Source organism: Takifugu rubripes, chromosome 15 (genome assembly GCF_901000725.2).
Source record: "Takifugu rubripes chromosome 15, fTakRub1.2, whole genome shotgun sequence".
NCBI classification, from domain to species: Eukaryota; Metazoa; Chordata; class Actinopteri; order Tetraodontiformes; family Tetraodontidae; genus Takifugu; species Takifugu rubripes.
Window position 1 is genome coordinate 9,134,730 of NC_042299.1, and position 18,252 is coordinate 9,152,981.

General features: G+C 44.7%; 1 long non-coding RNA gene across 3 annotated transcripts; it reads right to left on the minus strand.

The window, feature by feature from the left end:
• Positions 1-4,977: 4,977 nt before the first annotated feature.
• LOC115252728 (uncharacterized) lies at positions 4,978-11,607 on the minus strand. Of its 3 annotated transcripts, none has more exons than XR_003891045.1 (5): positions 11,575-11,607; positions 11,367-11,470; positions 10,698-10,815; positions 10,191-10,358; positions 4,978-5,077 (listed from the first exon to the last, which is right to left on the minus strand). It is a non-coding gene; the product is annotated as an uncharacterized lncRNA (long non-coding RNA). The 3 variants fall into 3 exon arrangements; XR_003891044.1 differs by lacking the exon at positions 4,978-5,077 and adding an exon at positions 8,339-8,437; XR_003891046.1 differs by lacking the exon at positions 4,978-5,077 and adding an exon at positions 9,626-9,723.
• Between the last annotated feature and the right edge of the window lie 6,645 nt (positions 11,608-18,252).

An 18,252-nucleotide genomic window follows, 5' to 3' on the forward strand; every position in this document is an offset into this window, starting at 1 on the left:
AGCAGGATGGAACAGATTTCCCTCAAAAGGACAGCGCCATTACGAAGAATGGGATTTGCAAAAGCCACCAGGTTTGTTTATCTTAAACCCTGGAATAATGAAGTTGTTGCATGAAAGGCAATAATGTTGTCACTCATCATGTTCCAATGCCATGCTAGTTAGGTTTATGTTTTGCTGACATTAATAATGTCAACTTTTAGGCAGCCTCCGGTTTCTCTGAGGCCCAGGAGCACCTCTCTTCCATCCGCTGGCACTGAAGGTCATAGATCCCTACTCTTCCCGACATTTGAGCAAGCCTTCATGCGATTGCGCTCAATGGCTCCTGTCACTTGCCGGAACACGCAGGAAGATGTGAGCGTGTGATACGTGTCAAAACACGTCTGCATGTACCGTCTCGGATGAAGATGTGATCCCGATTGTGGCGACTGACGTGGAAAAAAAAAAGAGTGAAACGAACACTTGGCACCGATAACGCCAAGGACACAAAAGTGGGTGGGAGAGAGGTGCGCTTAAGCCGACATCTTGGCTTTTTCGGATGAATGTGGCAGCCGCTGTGCTGTTTGATCCCCCCCCCCCCCCCCCCACCGTCACGGTTGAAGGATTGCGGACGAGCGTTCCATTCGGCATTGTTGACACCACACTGCAGCACACGGTGGAATTGATGTTTGCTGACAGTTGTGAGTGTCACGCTGTTGTTACAGTGAATCATTGCTGGGGAGGGAGGGAGGGAGGAAGAGAGGGAGGTCCTGCTGGAATGAAGGCTTACATTGGGTTGCATTATCTGAGGGGTCTTTGAAGTGCCATTTACGGTTTGAACATCGACAGATCAGGAGACTTTTTGCCCCCCAAAACTTCGAGTCACGGTTGTTAAAATGACACACAAACCAGCTGAGTTGTTTTAGTGAACATCATCAAACAAATCACCTTACATCAAATTAGGTGAAGACCTACATGAAGCTAATGAGTGTGTGTATTTAGTGGCAGTTTAGTTTTTATGTTTGGAATGTTTAGCTTCTGGGAACATGTATCCCAAAGCATGATATGAACATTTTGGGTTAGTCTTGGAAAAGCATTGTTATTTCCATGCAGTGTGAGCTGACCTTTGACCTCATTTATTTTATGTCCACATCAACAAAACTAATGCCGCGTCAAATATTTGTTGCTAATAATGTCTCCGTAATGCTGCCGTCTAATTTCCAGCAACCTTTAACTTATTACTCATTTATTAAGATCAGTGATGACTAGTGTGATAATAACCAAACGCTAATTCAATATAAATGCAAATTCGCCCAGATGCATTAAACATGATGCCCTAAGATACATTATTAATGTTTGCGAACCCATCACAGCAGAGGTCTGAATCAAATGCTCACGGTGAACTTTTACAACTTTAACTCCTTACGACTTTTCAAAGGACAGGCTCCCTTTGAACAGGATCAAGGAAAATGTAAATGGAATTTGGTCAGTGGAGTCCAAAGAAATAAATCTTGCCTTCAATAAAAGTTCAACACCAGATAACTACATTTCTTGATAGTGCATGGGTAAATGAGCGGCACCACGTCCACTGATGTGCACAAACACACCTGTGAGTGAATCCAGTAAAGTTTGTTATTGAGGACACTTGGAAAGTGTCAGCCGCTCCATGAAAAAGCTACCAAACTTACCTTTTCTTCCTCTAAATCTTTATGAATTCAACGATCATTTGTCTGAAGCTGTGTGCACAATTCCGACATTTCTTGCTCTCAACTCATCAGGTATTGAACCTCGCTAATGTAGCAGCTAAAGCGTAACAGTTCTTGTTGTCACTTTGTTCCAAGCATGGTAATAATGTGTGCATACGCTGGTGATCCTACAAAATATGTAAACAAACATCGACTTTTAGAATCTATTTTTTCACTTTCATTCACTACTTCACATTTTCGATAGGCTTGGCAAAAAAAAAATGCTTCAAAAATATATATTCTATGTTGTTGGATTTGCATTTTTTTCCCCTCATGTTTCCTCCAATTTTCCAAAGACCCCATAAAGTCCCCTGGCGTTCTGCCAATGGGGCCGCGGCCCCCAGATTGACCACAGCCGTGGACATTGGCTCTCAAATCTGCTAATCTCAACTGTAACACATAAAAAAAACAACCCACAAGCAAACATTTCTTTTGCTGAATCTAAATGGCTGTACTGGATTTCCTGCAAACTCATCCCCAGCCCTCTACCTCTGCCTCTGATTAATATTAATACAGTGAAGCTTCTGTGTGAAATACTTCCAGCACTGCTGTCACACTGTTGAAATGAGTAGGAGGCAGAAACAGGCTCTTGTCGGTTGTTGCCCCTGAATTTTCACAGCAGCCAGACCCATTTTAGATCCAGAACGAAACCTTTTGGGGATAACTTTAGGCTTTTTATACCGGAGGTCGTCCGAGGTAATTATTGGGGTCAAGATGTGATTTTTATTGGATATTTTGAAACAGCCCAGTGCTCTTTCACCAATGTCCAAGGTTTAATGTTGTGAATCATCGACGGACTGGACAAGCGCACAAACCTAGGTCACACTTTATACTTGATAATTGAACACACGCGGTGAGAACAGATTGTTATACTGTAACAAATTAAAATGGTGAGCACTGAAGGAAACCGGCCAGGAGGGCATATTAGAACTCTCCCTGCAAATGTCGTCACACGGCGATTCTCAACACGTCTTGATGCGCTTCCAAACTTGTAAGTGATGGATGACAAATGTAATGATCACCTGTATTATCCTCGGATTCGATTCACGGATTCGATCCGGTCTGTTGGGCTTAATTGGCACTTTCCTCCATATCCGGGCTGCTTAGGATGCATTGGCTCGACATTGGGATGCGAGCGGAATTCCATCTTCCGCAAGCTCGTGTAGGGTCAAATTTGCCAGCTGTCTTTCACTTTCAACAGAGTAATATCTTTTTATGTGCAAACTCAATTTAAAAATATCTCCCTTTAAAATACATTAGTCTGTTTTAACTTACACTGAAATAAATAATAAACAAGAGATAAGTTTATCCCCTCCCCCACTGGGTAAAATCACACCTTCTGTCATCTGTGACTAAAAGCACGAGGCTGTTGATGGACAGCCGGGCTCTGCATGAAGAGTGTAGCCCTATTAGGAGGAGCTCCACCTCCGCTCCCCATTGCTATGCTGCTATGAGACCCAAACAGGTCGGGTAAATTTCTTCTGGTGATAGTTGAGATGTGCTCATGAAAAAGGAATCTCCGTAGACACCGACTTGGTTATGAGAGATGTTTATTGGAGAGAACAGTCAGGCATCAATCGGACGCTGCAGCTTGTCCGAGGGAGGTTTCGTGGTCCTGATGGTGAAGATCTCCGAAGTGCTTTGTTCGGTAGACCCTTATATATGGTCAAGTAAACGCATTCCTTTCTTGTGATCTCGTGACACAATATAAGCAACCAAATGGTATAGAGTCCAGTCTAAGGGCCCAAGAGCCTGTGGACCCCTGTACTTAGGGAATAACAAGACATTAAATCACGAGCACAGAAAAACATAGGTGACAGGACACAGATGGAACATGTTGAGATGGTGCCAGGACGGCTGAAAAAGAAGATAAGATCTCCAACGCTAGGATCCTCAAAGGTCAAAAGTCAGGATCTGCTAGGGACAATACACATTCTTCAGACACTACACAGGTTAAACAATGTCAATGGTGCAAATAAAAATGACTCCATCTCCTGCACAACCTGGCCTCGCAGATGTCGGGACACAGTTTGGGAAATAACGTCCTCTTGTTGGCAGCGTCTTCCTGGAGGAATGCTTGCTAAACCCGAACATGCATCTTGCCTCCGTGCCAAGTTCACAATGAGTCGGAGATGCTCAGAGCGCTCTGGCACCTCTGATAGATGTCCTTTATGCAGCGCTCTGCTGATGCTTTGACATTTAGAGAAAGAAAAAAAAGTTTGTAAGTTTTTGATGACTCCTTAAATGTGATTGATGTGCCAGGCTGGATGCTGCCAACATTCCAATGAGGGGTATTTAAGAGTGATTAGCCTGACGCGCCTCTGCTGGACAACAATGCCCGACAGTGCCGCTCCGCGTTGATTGCTGCTCCCCTTCGATTTTGATTCACCTCAGCTGGCTCAGCGGCAAGATTGCACAAGCAAACGGATTCGGAAGAAGGTGATGAAGTGCTGCAGAAGATGTGCTATAATCAGTCATTCCGTGGCTGCCTCCCGCCAACCCGTTATCTGCTTTTCACCTCCCTCCTGATCAAACGCAACAAGAACTGCAAAACAAAAGCCCATCCATCCAGCGGGAGAGCCGCTCCTCAGGGTCGCAGCTCTGATGACAACGACCTTGACACCTGGTGGCTAATCAACACCATGTGTTATACAATGGATAGAGGGACCTAATGAAGACTTTCTAAGGTGTTTGAGTAACATAATGGACCATGCACGTACTGCAAGTGAAGCATGACTGAATCAATAGCATATTTCACTGGTGGTGAGACCAGTTTCCCTTATCTACAAGGCTCATTTGGCGCACCAAACAGGCCACAGGTGTGGTTAAAGTCATGTTTTTTCCTTTCCCTGTCCTCAAATGTGCTGCTGTAAGTCAGTCCCCAACCCCTGTCATACATTAAGGTGTTTGCCGCGAGCTTGATGATGATGTCCTTAATCCATACCACATAATAGACTTAACACCCTTTCAATCATCCTCCCTCTGTGCCAGGTTCAGCGGGGAGCTGAGTGTTTATGCGGATGCCTGTCATCATCGCATGTCTCGAGGTGGTCTGATAAATTGAACCTGCACGCATGATAAATTGGCAAAGGGAAGCAACACAAAGCACTTAATAATCTCTGCTAATTGCTCCATTCATTATTGTCTGATTGGGGAGCCACATAAGGGTCTTTTGCTGCAGCAGATGTGAATGCTGTCACCTCAGCTGGATCCGTGTCAGATGCCTTCTGATCAAATTGTTCCATGTGCAAAGAAACTGAATTATGATTTAATTCGCAAAGATCGGATTTCCCGCCCCGGTCCTACCGTCGACTCCAAGTTTGAGAGTGGTAGAACTGCTGGCAATGGGTGAAAATCTGCAAGGTTGAGAGACAGATGAAGATGATAAATCTATAAAACTTTTTCATAAAACTAGTTTACAATACAAGACCTGAAGGAAAAAGTTCATTTCAGAGCACTAGTGTTGCATTGAGGGGCGCAAAGTGAAATAAACACACATGTGAGTCCATCAAAACCCTCCGTCTTTCAGTGCATGCAGCGCTGGTCCATAGTCTTTTTGTCTTTGCTCTTTAAACTTTGAGCTGTCAAAGCAACAAAGGTGTCAGCCTCTATGGTTGAAAAAGGCGCCGAGAAGAGCCAGTGTTCATCACTGTCAGCCTCGATGTTCCTGACAGTAACGGTGCAAAACGGCAAGAACAACAAGAACAAACAAGCCGTGATGTGAATTCAGGGAGTGTATTTTTCAATGGGGAACATTCAGACGTGAGCCCTAACGTTTCCGCAACATTACACAGAGAAAGAGACTTGAGGCGCGCACCTACGTCTAAAAACTCCTCCGTTTTCAAAGGATATCATGATGTGTGTTGAATGTCTAAGGGCTTTAAATTTGGAAAGAAAAAAAAGGGCAGCGAGATGAGAGAAAACAACAAATTAAGTATCAAACTCGTAATTTCTCTGGGGACGCCGGTTTCTTCTTCTGTCTCTTCAATTCCGGCCCGTTTGCTCTCCTGTGCACGCTCTCCTCGTGCCTGTGGCTGCCTGTCATACGTCATCAAAAACAAGTGGTTGCAAGGAGGACGTACGGTAAATAATAATTCATTTATGCGCAATAATGAGGGAAAGCTCGGCTGAGGAAACCCAACCGTGGCACCTTGACAAGGAGATAAATGGAGCATCTCATCATGGAGGCCGGGAATTGCGTCTGCTGGGTCAGAGGGTAAATAGTAGAGTAATAACCTGCGACCTGTCTATGTCTCATGCCTGTGACACCTTTCCTGGTTAAGATCTTTATTTGGGCTGACAGAGATGTTCCCCCTTTCTCTGTCCAGGAACGGTCCATTCAAACCTGCAGGTGTCTTAAGGAAGAACTTTCAGAAGTACTAACATGAGAGAATATAATCCCTGACATATTTATTGTATCAGCAAACACTAATGGAGGTAAGCCATATAGATCTGGAAAGAATGATTCCTGACAGGAAATCCATTGTGTCCACGCTGCAGGCACGCAGCTTAGGGTTCTATTTTGAGATAATACACATCCCTTCCTCCCCCTTTTTCTCCCTCTCCATCTCTTTCTTCCTCCATCTCTATCTCATCAGTGCATCTTTGTCAAAAGGAATCCTCTCCTCTCCTCTCCTTTATCTACACCATTTCGCTAATATTATATTGTCTCAGCTTGTCTCCTGTTGAGATGGAAATAAATGGTAAAATACCTTTTTCTGAGCACACATGGGTTCACTACTCACGCTGAAGAGGCTGCATGAGATGATTACCTTTACGAGGATGAGTGGTTTCCGTTATTTACCATGCCAAAATGTCACCAAACCAGATTATGTGTTATGCTCCAGATATGCTTGTTTAAGCGGCTGTTTTTTAAGGAGATTAGCATTTTCCTCATGCCCATATTAGAAGTACAGAGATGGGAAAAACGCTTTGACCTGATAAATTGTTAAATCAGGCTCTTAAATGACTTCAGGGGTCTCTGCTGAGAGGTTTGGGTTTGGGGTTGTCCTCTCTTGACTAACTAATCTTTCATCTGGATTTATTTGTGAACACAATGGGTTTAATCTTCGCCAAAATCTCCCCTGCGTGTGAACAAAATCAGTTGGCATGGCAATCTAAAATTGCTCTTCCACATCATGAGCACTGTTTGGTTTGTAGATTAACAATAAAACCTGGAGAAAGGTTGAAGCCTGGGAGGGGAAACATCCTCTTCTCCTCTCCTCTCCTCTCCTCTCCTCTCCTCTCCTCTCCTCTCCTCTCCTCTCCTCTCCTCTCCTCTCCTCTCCTCTCCTCTCCTCTCCTCTCCTCTCCTTCCTGTCCTCTCTCTTGTCTTCCCTGTCCCCTATTCTCTCCGTGCTGTCCTCTCTTCTCTCCTCTCGTCCTCTCGTCCTCTCTCCTTTTCCTCCTCCCTGTTCTCAATCTTCTCCTTCCTGTCCTCTCTCTTGTCTTCCCTGTCCCCTATTCTCTCCGTGCTGTCCTCCCTTCTTTCCTCTCGTCCTTTCACCTTTTCCTCCTCCCTGCTCTCTATCCTGTTCTCCCTGTCCTCTCTCCTCTCCTCTCCTCTCCTCTCCTCTCCTCTCCTCTCCTCTCCTCTCCTCTCCTCTCCTCTCCTCTCCTCTCCTCTCCTCTCCTCTCCTTCCTGTCCTCTCTCTTGTCTTCCCTGTCCCCTATTCTCTCCGTGCTGTCCTCTCTTCTTTCCTCTCGTCCTCTCTCCTTTTCCTCCTCCCTGCTCTATCCTGTTCTCCCTGTCCTCTCTTCTCTCCTCTCATCATCTCTCCTCTCCTCTTTGCTCCCCCACTCACATGATGGTCTAATGACATTTTATATCTCTTTCTCTCTAAATGACAAATGAAGATGTCGGTCTCTTACAGTATGGCTGCTCTTCTCCTGCACACTCCTTTTGCCACCTGTCACCTTCGTCCCTCTCGCAGACTCCCCCAATGTCTGTCCAGACGAGCACCAGCAGGGGGTGGTGTTCATCCTCGCAATGTCAAACCAGACAGTTTGGGAAGATGACAGGATGAGCTGCAATTGGGCCTGATTCATCTCCTGTCTGTGTGTATTACCCTAGCATATTCTACCCATCAATCTTCCCATCCCAAAGCTTCTATTAAAATATCACCTCATCTGTTTTTTTGGACCTTTTTTGCTCTGACGGCTTCCATCAATTTCCCGCCTCCTCGTCGGAGTGACGTTTCATCTCTAAAGCTGCCCTTGTTATACATTTGTAAGGAAACTCTCCTTATTTCCCCAAAAAACTGTACATTGAGACTGGTGTGTTGAGACCTCCCAACAGGAGCTTATCTTCTGTGGTGGGAGGAATCAGATGAAACTTTGAAGTGGAGGATGCCACCAACACACAAACAAGCTATTAATGAAGCATCTGGGTGAGGAGCGCTGTGCTCCCCTTCCATTGGCTGCTGGTGGGGATGGTGGGGAGGGTTGCTGAGCAGTCTGCAGGGACACGGAGGATGTGAAGGGTTTTGATGTCGAGTCATTTATTCTCAGCTCTGCACCCAGGCAGCAGAATTTATTTAGCTCCTCTTAAGCTTGTGTTGCATTTGCTTTGGATGCCTCGTCTATATTGGATGTATTTCCCCCATCTGTATGTAAACCTTAAGTGTCAGCAGCAAAGAAACTTCATTTCCAAAGACTCTCTGTGCCGTCTAACTTCTGTCCCTTTTTAATGAGGTTTTAGCTTCCTAATGATGTTGCTGAGGAAGGAAATGTAAAGATTTTTTGGCCTGTTTTTTTCATACGCAATATCTCAAAAAAGTCCTGTCCTCTGTTATATTACGTTAAGAAGAAAAAAAGATCATCTTACACTGGCTTTACAGACACTGAGCCTCATTCCCCAAATGACATTACCACTAAAAAAACCCCCACTAAAAACTAAATGAACCGCTTCCGCTTCAGTCACATTTCTCACGTTTTCATTTTGTTGGCAGCAGGGTCGGCGCGGCGCCAAACAGCAGACACACAGGTGTCCCTTGAGGCACCTGTTCCAGGCCCATTTGCCAAAGGTGTGAACACATCCCTGCACCGTTTATTTATTTATTTCCTATAACACTGCTGCATTTTAGAGGAGAGTAAAACCTCCTCCTCGACACTAGGTTGTCTTGAAGGCATCCATACTGATGATAATTGACCCACAAAAACAGCCCTTACTTAAAAAAGCAAACATGACAGTTGTTACTGCTTAATAACACAGATTAACAGGCGATGGCATCACTTTGAAGAAGTCGCTTCCTGTCCAGTCACCTGACTACCGCCCCAGGTGGTTCAGCACAGGCTGTATCCCATGTCTGATGGATTACGCATGTTTGAGGAGCAGCAGTCAACCAGGCCGTTAGAAAAAGCTCAATTATCACACTAAACATGGACACCAGGCAGCAACTGGAAGGATTCAGGTGACAAACTGTGCTGGACTCGAGTTTCCGCTGTCACACCACAATAAACCTCGTTTTGTGTTACAAATGGGTCACGACGGGGCGCTACCTATTTTAGCTCCTCTAAACGGCGAATGGATTATTTATAGAGCGTCTCTTCTCATCTTTGAACATTTAACTCGACATTCTAAGGCTGTACACATCTACTCGCACAATGGTGGCAGAGACTACCTCGCACCCAGCCGCGCGGTGCTCGGGAGCCATAACAAATCACACACATTCAACACAAGTGTGTGTGTTCCACTCACATCCCCGAAGTACACGGTGCAAAGACAATGCGCGACCTTGTTCCCACACAACGCTGCTGCAGGGACGTCACCCCGCTTGACGCAGGAAGATCCAAACAATTCATCCGGCGTGCTACAAATTAGCAGTAAACAGTTCATGGCTGAAAATACAACACCCCAGGTGAGAGCCCCAATATCAGAACACGCTTTGATAAAAATAAACAAGGTCACAGACACGGTTCAGGCTTTGCGTAATGTGTTCCCGCACGTAGTTAACACTCCGTTAGACGCAGCGGCCTCAAAACAACGGCGCTGTTGTTGCTTCTGTGGGACGAGACGCTCTGATGAGATGTAATGTGAGGGCTGCAGGTCTGTTGCCGAGCTGCGCATTTGCTGCCCTGACGGTCGAACACCCGAGGGAGTGGTTGTCCTCATGTCCAACCTCTTTCTCCTCTTCAGCCTCCAGGTATGTGTGTGTATGTGTGTGTGTGTGTGTGTGTGTGAGAGAGAGAGAGAGAGAGAGCGAGAGAGAGAGCGAGAGAGAGTGTGTGTGAGAGAGAGAGCGAGAGAGAGTGTGTCTCTGTGTGCATTCACATGGTAGATGGGCAAAATGAGGGCAGAGCGGCTCCACGTGCGTGAACACACAGAGTGGGAATTACAGGCACGTGCTCATATTGGCATTTTTACACCCATCATCATCCCGCTGCTACTGCGTCAGCAGGCAGACAGACAGACAGACAGACACACACACACACACTCTGGATGGAGCCAATCCAGAAAGGCCTCCTTACCTGTTCGTGGCCTTTGAGGAAGACCGTGTGTGTCATCTCCCTGGGGGCAGTGCCACGCTGGTTTACAGCCACTGGAACAATCAGCAGACTCTACATGGTCGCGTCAGATAGACTAGCCTCCGCTAGGGTGGGGGTGTGTGACGTCTGAGGATAAATGTAGTTCAGGAGCTGCAAGAGTTTAATCCAGGACTTGGACTTTGTTCATGTAAATGATGTGAAGGATAATTGCTGATGGAATTTGGGGATTAAGGGGCGGGGCCCGTGCATTATTTAAGATGACGCTCTCTGAGATGGAGAGGGGGCTTCGGATGCCTGGCGAAAAACCCATCTCTTTAGAACTAATGGAAAGGTCTACCTCATGAATTTTAAGAGTTTTGTGATTTCAGATAACCCGAGCGGGGACAGGAAGTAGAGCCGCGTTTGGCGGGTCACATTTGGAAATCACCCATCAGGTAAACCAGAGAGTAACGGGACCAATGCTTTTAGTGCTGCTGGGACCCGACTAACCTCTGTTGCTGGTATCGGAGCTACCTTGAAGTCTTCTCACAGACCTCGCTCGCAGGAAAAGCAGTGAATCGGTCACACCGCCGAGGGCGGTATCTCCCACTGGGGCCTTATACCGCCCCTATAGAGAGATGAGGGGGGGGTGTCAATATAATTTCTATACTAGCAGGTGAAAATGCTGTTTATAAATATTCTATTATGTTCAGGAATGCTCTGATGATAGATGCCCCCACATCATCCAGCACAGTGGCTCCAACTGAAAAGCTTTCTTAACAATTTGCATCCTGACAAACTTGGTAAACTATCCAATATGGCGGTTAACCACCTCTATTTTTAAACTCTGCCTTTCTAATGTTTTGGATTATGGTAGGCCTCTGGGAAGAGCCTACGTTTGAGCTGCCAATGGACACAGTCTGAAATGAATTGAATTTAGAGAGGGTTTTAGGGGGGATTTCTGGGAAAGAAAGCTTTTAGATTAGTTTGTTTCTGTGAAAAGAGCAGAGCCCATGAAGATGGGATCTATCTTTTATATTAATCAACCCGGGGGATTACATCAGATAGAATGGATCAGGCATCTGTGGGGAAATGACTTGGCGCTAACAAAAAAAACCTTTTTCTAGTCACCTCATGAAATCAAACCCTAACCTCGGCCTCATGAAATCAAACGCTAACCTCGGATCACGTCTGTCATCTGTCAGCGAACACACACGACTCCCTGGTGTGAGGCTGTTCTTTTAATGCCACCGACAGAGATGAACCACACACACACTCAAACACTGTTAATAATACAACATGCAGACACACATTGTTACATTTCTATGTTTCTGGGAACATTTCTGGACATTTCTGGGAACACATAACACACATAACAGCTCCTTACCCTAACCATAACCAGCCCGACTCACACCCAACCCTGACCTAAACTCGGTTTTAATCTTAAAACTGTGTCTTCACCCTTGAACAGTCCTTTGATGTTCTGACGACCACCCAAAATTACCCCAGTATGCAAAAATGTCCTCACTTTGATAGTAGAATCAATCTAAATATGTACATAATATCACACACACACACACACACACACATGCTTTACCCACCATTGCACTTATTTGCCATCTTAAATTAAATCTCTCAAACTTTTTGAATAAAATAGTTTTTCTTTTGACCTGTTTGTCCTTATTTTTGTTGTTCTGTTCCATTTGCCAGAGGGCAGCAGTTCACATGGGTTACGTCCTGACTGGGGGGGTCCCTGGGGATATTTTTGGCCTTTCTGAGGTATTGGGTGCTAAACAATTCACCCAGGGAGGGGGGAGGGCAGCCGATGATTTTCTGGGTGGAGGTGATGACTCCACTGCTGCTATAACAAACACACACCAGTACACACTCTGAATGGAGCAGTGGCAGCAGGGTGTGTGTTGCCTCTGTTACAAGGTTCCTCCAGAGTGCAGAAGTCTTCTTGCTGAATGTCAGCCAATGGCTGAGGAGGCTTGGGGGGGGGCTACTCTCAGACTCTGGGAGAAATTCTGAAAAGAAATCGAGGATCCAGCAGCAGATGGATGGAGTCAAGTCCAGCTTTGCCAGTTTGGACACCAGTGTGTGGGGGAGGACTGCTTTGACAGCGGAGCTAAAAATTGAGAAAAACCAACCTTGCACAGCTCTCATGCTGTTGAAGGTGCCTCCAAACAGCCCGGAGAGCTGCTGCAGTAGCTTCCACCTGTTAGCCCTGGAGGCAAACTGGTGTGGGGCCAAGGCAGTTGGCAGGATGGAAATGATGTGACATGGAACCTGCTTCCCGAAGTTCCTCATGGCTACATGGATGGTAGTTACTCTGACTTCTAATGATGGCCTTTTCAGGCAGAAGCACGGAGACAGAAGACTCAGGTAATGATGGTATGGGAATAGGAACTGGAAAAAGCTGACCAGGAACCATCTACAATGTCCATAGGGTTCAAGATTTTTCACTGGATTCCGTCACACTCCTCCAACATCAGAATGTGGCATCCATCTCTGGTGACTCCTCCTTAAAGCAGATATAGAAGAGAAGCTTGAGGTCCTCCACCAGGGAGACATCTCCCTATTGAGCTAAAATGCTGCTGAACGTGTAGCTGGTGACCTTCTGGACCCCGGGCTGGTGAGGTCATCTGCTGTCCTCATCTTCATCAAGCGGGCCTGACCTCCTGCAGTGCTCACATGTCCTTTTTCAGTCCTGAACATGCTCTGTAGCTGTGACATGATGTTGCATCGCAGCCTTAGATAAGAGGATCAAGAAGATACACCGCTGTCCTAGATCTACAACTGCTGCGTTATCTCATTTTTCTGATCTTTTGTGCAGGGAAGCCTGCAACTTTCTGCCTCTGGGGGCCCCCCTCTCAATATTACATGACTGTGAGATGTATCTTTTAACACTGGAATACACTGTGAATTAAACATGACTTACTGCATAATCAAAAACTTTAAATGCATGCATCATTTTTGGCTCCTTAACGTGCCGATTTCTCCCCTCTTGCAGCCCTGGCAGCATCTCCAGCTGTTTCCATCACTCATAAATGCAACTCACTTTTCCATGGAGGTATAAAAGACCAATAAAATGTTGTTGGTGGAGTATTAAATCTAGAGGCAGGCTTGAGCCTGATAAATCAAGGTTTTATAGAGTGTTTTGAAGAGAGTAAACTAGTAAATAAATGCATAAAGCAAAGTTTATTTCAACTCACATTGGAGGCAGCTGGAAATGAACACCTACAGAGTGACACTAATCAGATGAAAAAAATCAAATAAGTTTCTTGGTAAACAGCCCAAAGAGATGCAAGGAAACCACTAAACCTTGGTTTACTCCACTGGTTTGAAACATTTTAACATTTACAAAAATGTTAAGAAAGAAGTGAGATTTTAAGAGAACCCACGATGCCATTAATTTAGCACAAATTAAAGTAACATTAACTGTTGCTTTGAATGAATTCAGTAAGTGGAGCTGGGAGCAATTCAAAGGCTTTTTTCCTAAACTAAACAAAATGGCAGTATCATCTATTGGGTATATAATTGTTGCTGAGCAATCTTTTTGAATTCTTTTGCTCTATATGATGATGACAGAACTATAGTTGTGCAATCCTCCCTTTATTCCTGATTACATTAGCTTCTGTCCACGTGTCATAAGCTCGAAAGAGCATGTAGCGGTTAGCAGGAGCAATTATAGGTCTTGAAGCTAATTATTGTTTTCAAATCAAACATAGTATCAACTGATCAGTTAAAGGTTGAGCCTTGTGTAAATAATGCACTGAGATAATTAACACGATGCTTTAGACCTCTAATCTTATTCTATACATCTTCATCTTCATGTCTTATATCAATCAGAATATTTTGGCCAAAACCAAGTGCCAGTAATTGTGCCCCCCTTAAGGATCCACCCTTCTTTCCCAACTCTTTCTCTCAGTTTCTCACTCCCAGACTCCCCCACCCAGCAAATATGACCCCTCCTTGTGTCATGTGGTCTAATAGGCTTGAATGTGAGTCGACCAAACAATGTATGGAGTTAAACATTTAAAGAAGAGAAATAATATCTCTTTCAGTCTGTCTGTTGGGTGGCTGTAGATGATGGTAACGAGGCCGCAGTCCCAGTAAAGGTGAACGCATGTTGACCTTTAAGGTCAACAGCTGCCTGGTTTAGATGTGGGAAAAAAAGGGCAACAGGTCACGCAGCAGTGAAACGACTGGGATAAATGAAACAAATGTTTTAAAGAACTGGAGTCAAGATGGGCTATCGAAAGCTGAGAAAATGGACATCAAAACAAAGCAAGTCAGTTAATTCCACAGTAAACTCACTGAGCCCATTTACACGGCTATAAACTGAGAACAATCAGATCATTGTAAAAATCAGGTTGTACATTGTACATTTGTTCAGCATGGTGTCCAAGTCAATGTTCAGTAAAATGTGGAGGTTCCCAAGATAAGAAAACAAACACGCTCACATTTACAGCAACAGTGTGACAGGATTTATTCTATAATTTAACCTAACTTGCATGTTGGACTCTGGTAGGAAGCCGGGATGCCCAACAGGACAGTGGACTGCACTGAACATTCTGTTAACGATGCACACATTGCTATTAAACATGACTGATAAAAAGACGGTAATCAGACATTGTGACAACATTGAGTGGACAGATGCTGCATTAATTATGGAATAGTTGACAAAGTGATGCTAGCTAAGGGTAATTACTCATTAATGGGATGTCAACAGTTCAAAGTCAAGCAAGACTCCCTGTATCGGCAGCGGCGCAAATTCCCCAAACTATTTAAATATTCATTAAAAACCATATATCACAGAATTTATTTGTTTAAAGAATATTTTGAAACAAATATGATCTGGTGAACATCAAACGGGTGAAAACATGGCTGACAAAAGCCTGGCTAATCTTGACCCAGCAGGCTTTGACAGAGATAAACATGTTTTGTTGCAGGGGCCACAGCTCCGTGTGAGGCCTTCATTAGGCCCAGTGTAGCTGTGTCCACTGAACCACTGGGATCGCTCCAAGATTGATCGCAGCAGACCACAGATCAGTTAGGAGACCTCCCCTCGCTTTTCGCCGCTAGTCAGAACCCAATAGTTCTTGGTAGAGCGGAGCACAGGGACCTTCATTCTACACAGAGGCAATATCGTCTGATAAATTGCCTTTCCTGGCACGATTATACACCCGAGTGTTCCCCGTGGTCTTTCGGAGACATGGTTTAGAGCTTTGGCACCGGAGGACGGCATTAAAAGTGGGGCGATTTGTTATATGAAGTAGTGATAGGTTTAAATCAGGTGAGGTGAGGCGGCTTAATAAGCTTTCAAGCTAAGCATTCAATAGTTTAGTTAGTCTGAAATCTACACATTAGGTTTTTCTCTCTCATTAAGCCAATATCGGTAAAAGAGGAGCGATGTGAAGGGTTGGAATGTGTTCGTGGGGAGAACTATACAAAATTCAATGCTGCAGAATAATATCCCCACTTAATTCCATTAATAAACGAGCATATGACAATAGGTAAATAATTAACATCTAATCCACAGCTTGAATGTCTTTCTGCTTTAGATTCGCAACATGTCATTGATCCGAACTTACTTTATTTACCTGTCTGATCGCCTCAGTCTATTTTAACGAGTGTGTAGATGATTGACAGCCCTTCCCCAACATATTGTCTGGTATTGTTCTAATTTGCCTCCTTTTATAGTGCCATTATTGCAAGAAAAGCAGAGCCAAAGTACAAAACCCCCAAAAAACTTGACAGTGAAAAATTGCCCAGAGATCCTTTAACTTATTTCAACAATCGGTGGCTGAAATTGAGGCTGTTTAAAGGCTGATGGTCAAAAAGCTGTTTTTGACCATCAGGGCTCTTTGGAAGAGGTCTAACTCTATTACCAATTCTCCAAACTAGCTCACATCCAGACTCTGGACTACGTTTTATTATGGCTATACCTTGTTCGAGTAAAACAGTCCAAAATGCCAGGACTCAGGAATGTCTGCCAAAACTGCTAGGTGCACTTTAATTATGGGAAGGGATTTTTGCAACCCGACTGAGTGGCTCGACATTGTTCAAAAGTAATTAGCTGCTTGTTATCTGAATTATGGATGAACGGACATAAGAAAAGAGTCTACAATAAATCAGTTTTTTCCTCTCAAACTGAGGAGAGTGTTTTTAGTCCTGCTGTTTTTCTGTCATCTATTACGAAGGAAAACCTTTATTCACTTATCTTAATGTTTTACATTCAAGCGAACAAGCCAGTTCTGAAGCAAGCTCTTCAAAATGGTTGACGCTCATTTATCTTGAAGGGGAGATTTTCTTTTTTGCCCCCACTTCTCTTTGTTTACTGCGCTATGACAAATAGTAAGTGGACAATTAGAAAGAAAATTGATTGCCCGTGGTGTCGTATTCTCCTCCGTTACGTCGAGGTCACCCCTGGGGACTGCAGGTTTCTTTCGGTCGCTAATCCTTCCAGCAGCATCTGAGCTCCCCTCTGGCGCTCCAGATTGCTTTAATTAATCACTGACGTGCTCAAATCACACATAACAAGTGCTAAGTGACCAGGGCTACCAATGACTCCTCTGGAGAGAGATCACTGGAGATCTTTACCAGTCTCCCGGGAGGATTTTACACAGGGGAGAAGCCTTTGCAGCAAATATGAAAGCATGATGCTAGCTAACTGGCAAACATGCCTAATAATGATGAGTGCTGGGGGCCCAACACACGCGCATGGTGTTGAAGATGAGGTGTCTTCAACTGGTGTTAGCACTGGTCTCACTGACTCCTCTGTGAGGTCATGATGCACACTCACTAGACTTTTAAAGCTAATTTACTCACACGGTTTCCACGGCAGCAGTTACGGTCCCTGAGGACCTGATGCAACCCGGGCAGAGATCTCCCCTCCGTGACTGCACATCGTCTCCTTCAACAGAAAAGCCTCCCTGGCCTTTCTCCAACGCACACCTTGTCTCATTTCCATTCTACCCACTCCCCCTTTTGTCATTCTCCCTCCATTTATCCATCCCTCTGCCCTGTGGGAACCTCGGTCCACCGATTTCTCCTCAAGCTACTGTCAACGTTTGGCGTGGAGGCACAGGAAGTCAATCCCCTCAGAAACCTGCGTGTCAATGCGCGATGCTCGGTCTGAAATAATTAGGAGTTTCATTAGCGTCGGGGCGCACGGATCCGTTTGTGACCTGCTTGGGCAAGTGTTCCTTTAATTGGCATGTAAAGCTTGAGAGGCTCAGCTTCCCCAAAACACTAGATGCCATGTTTCCCCAGACTTTTTAACTAAGCCTAATCTCCCTCCTTTTTCACCCCTTTCGATCTGTTTCTAAATGCCAAACAGACAGAAGGTCGTCTGATCTGTCTTTCACCACCTCGCTCTGCAGACACCAATGTGTGGGGAAAGGAAGAAGGTATGTTAGCACAACTTCTTCACAACTCCAAGTGTTAAAGTTGGCAGCAGGAAGCTCCACCCACCACCTCTGTATGAGGCAACTCGGTTCCATTCTAATCCATTTCCACGTGCCCTATCTCTGGTCAGAAAGGAGCAAATCTACATCCTCTTTTTCTAGAATGCAATTCAGTAGTTTGGTTTTTTTTTTACATCCCAATTTGTCAAAAAAGGGTTCAAAGTTAATAGGAGCCATTAAAAGCAGCAAACAGCAGCAACAATCCAGCATTATATGATAATACCACCTGTATCTGCACATTTTCATGGCAATTTATGCTTTTGAATCCCTCCCTGGAAATTAGGCCCTGAAGTGGCATTGACTGATCTGAATAACCAGTTTATCTTTTAATGGGTCAACATAGAAATGGATCTTTGGTACAGAGGGTCCCGACTCTGGTTATTTCATCACAAATTATTTTTATTCTGAATAACCACCGTGATCTACAACATTTCATCAACTCTTACGTTATATAATGTAACTTTAAAGCATTTAACGCCCCCAGTGGCTTAATGTTGGAGCGACTGAGGTGTTTATTTTCAGGTCATTTGTTAAATTTGGATCGTGTCACACCTCCCAGTTTAGATCTGAAAACTCGCTGCCATATGGTAGCC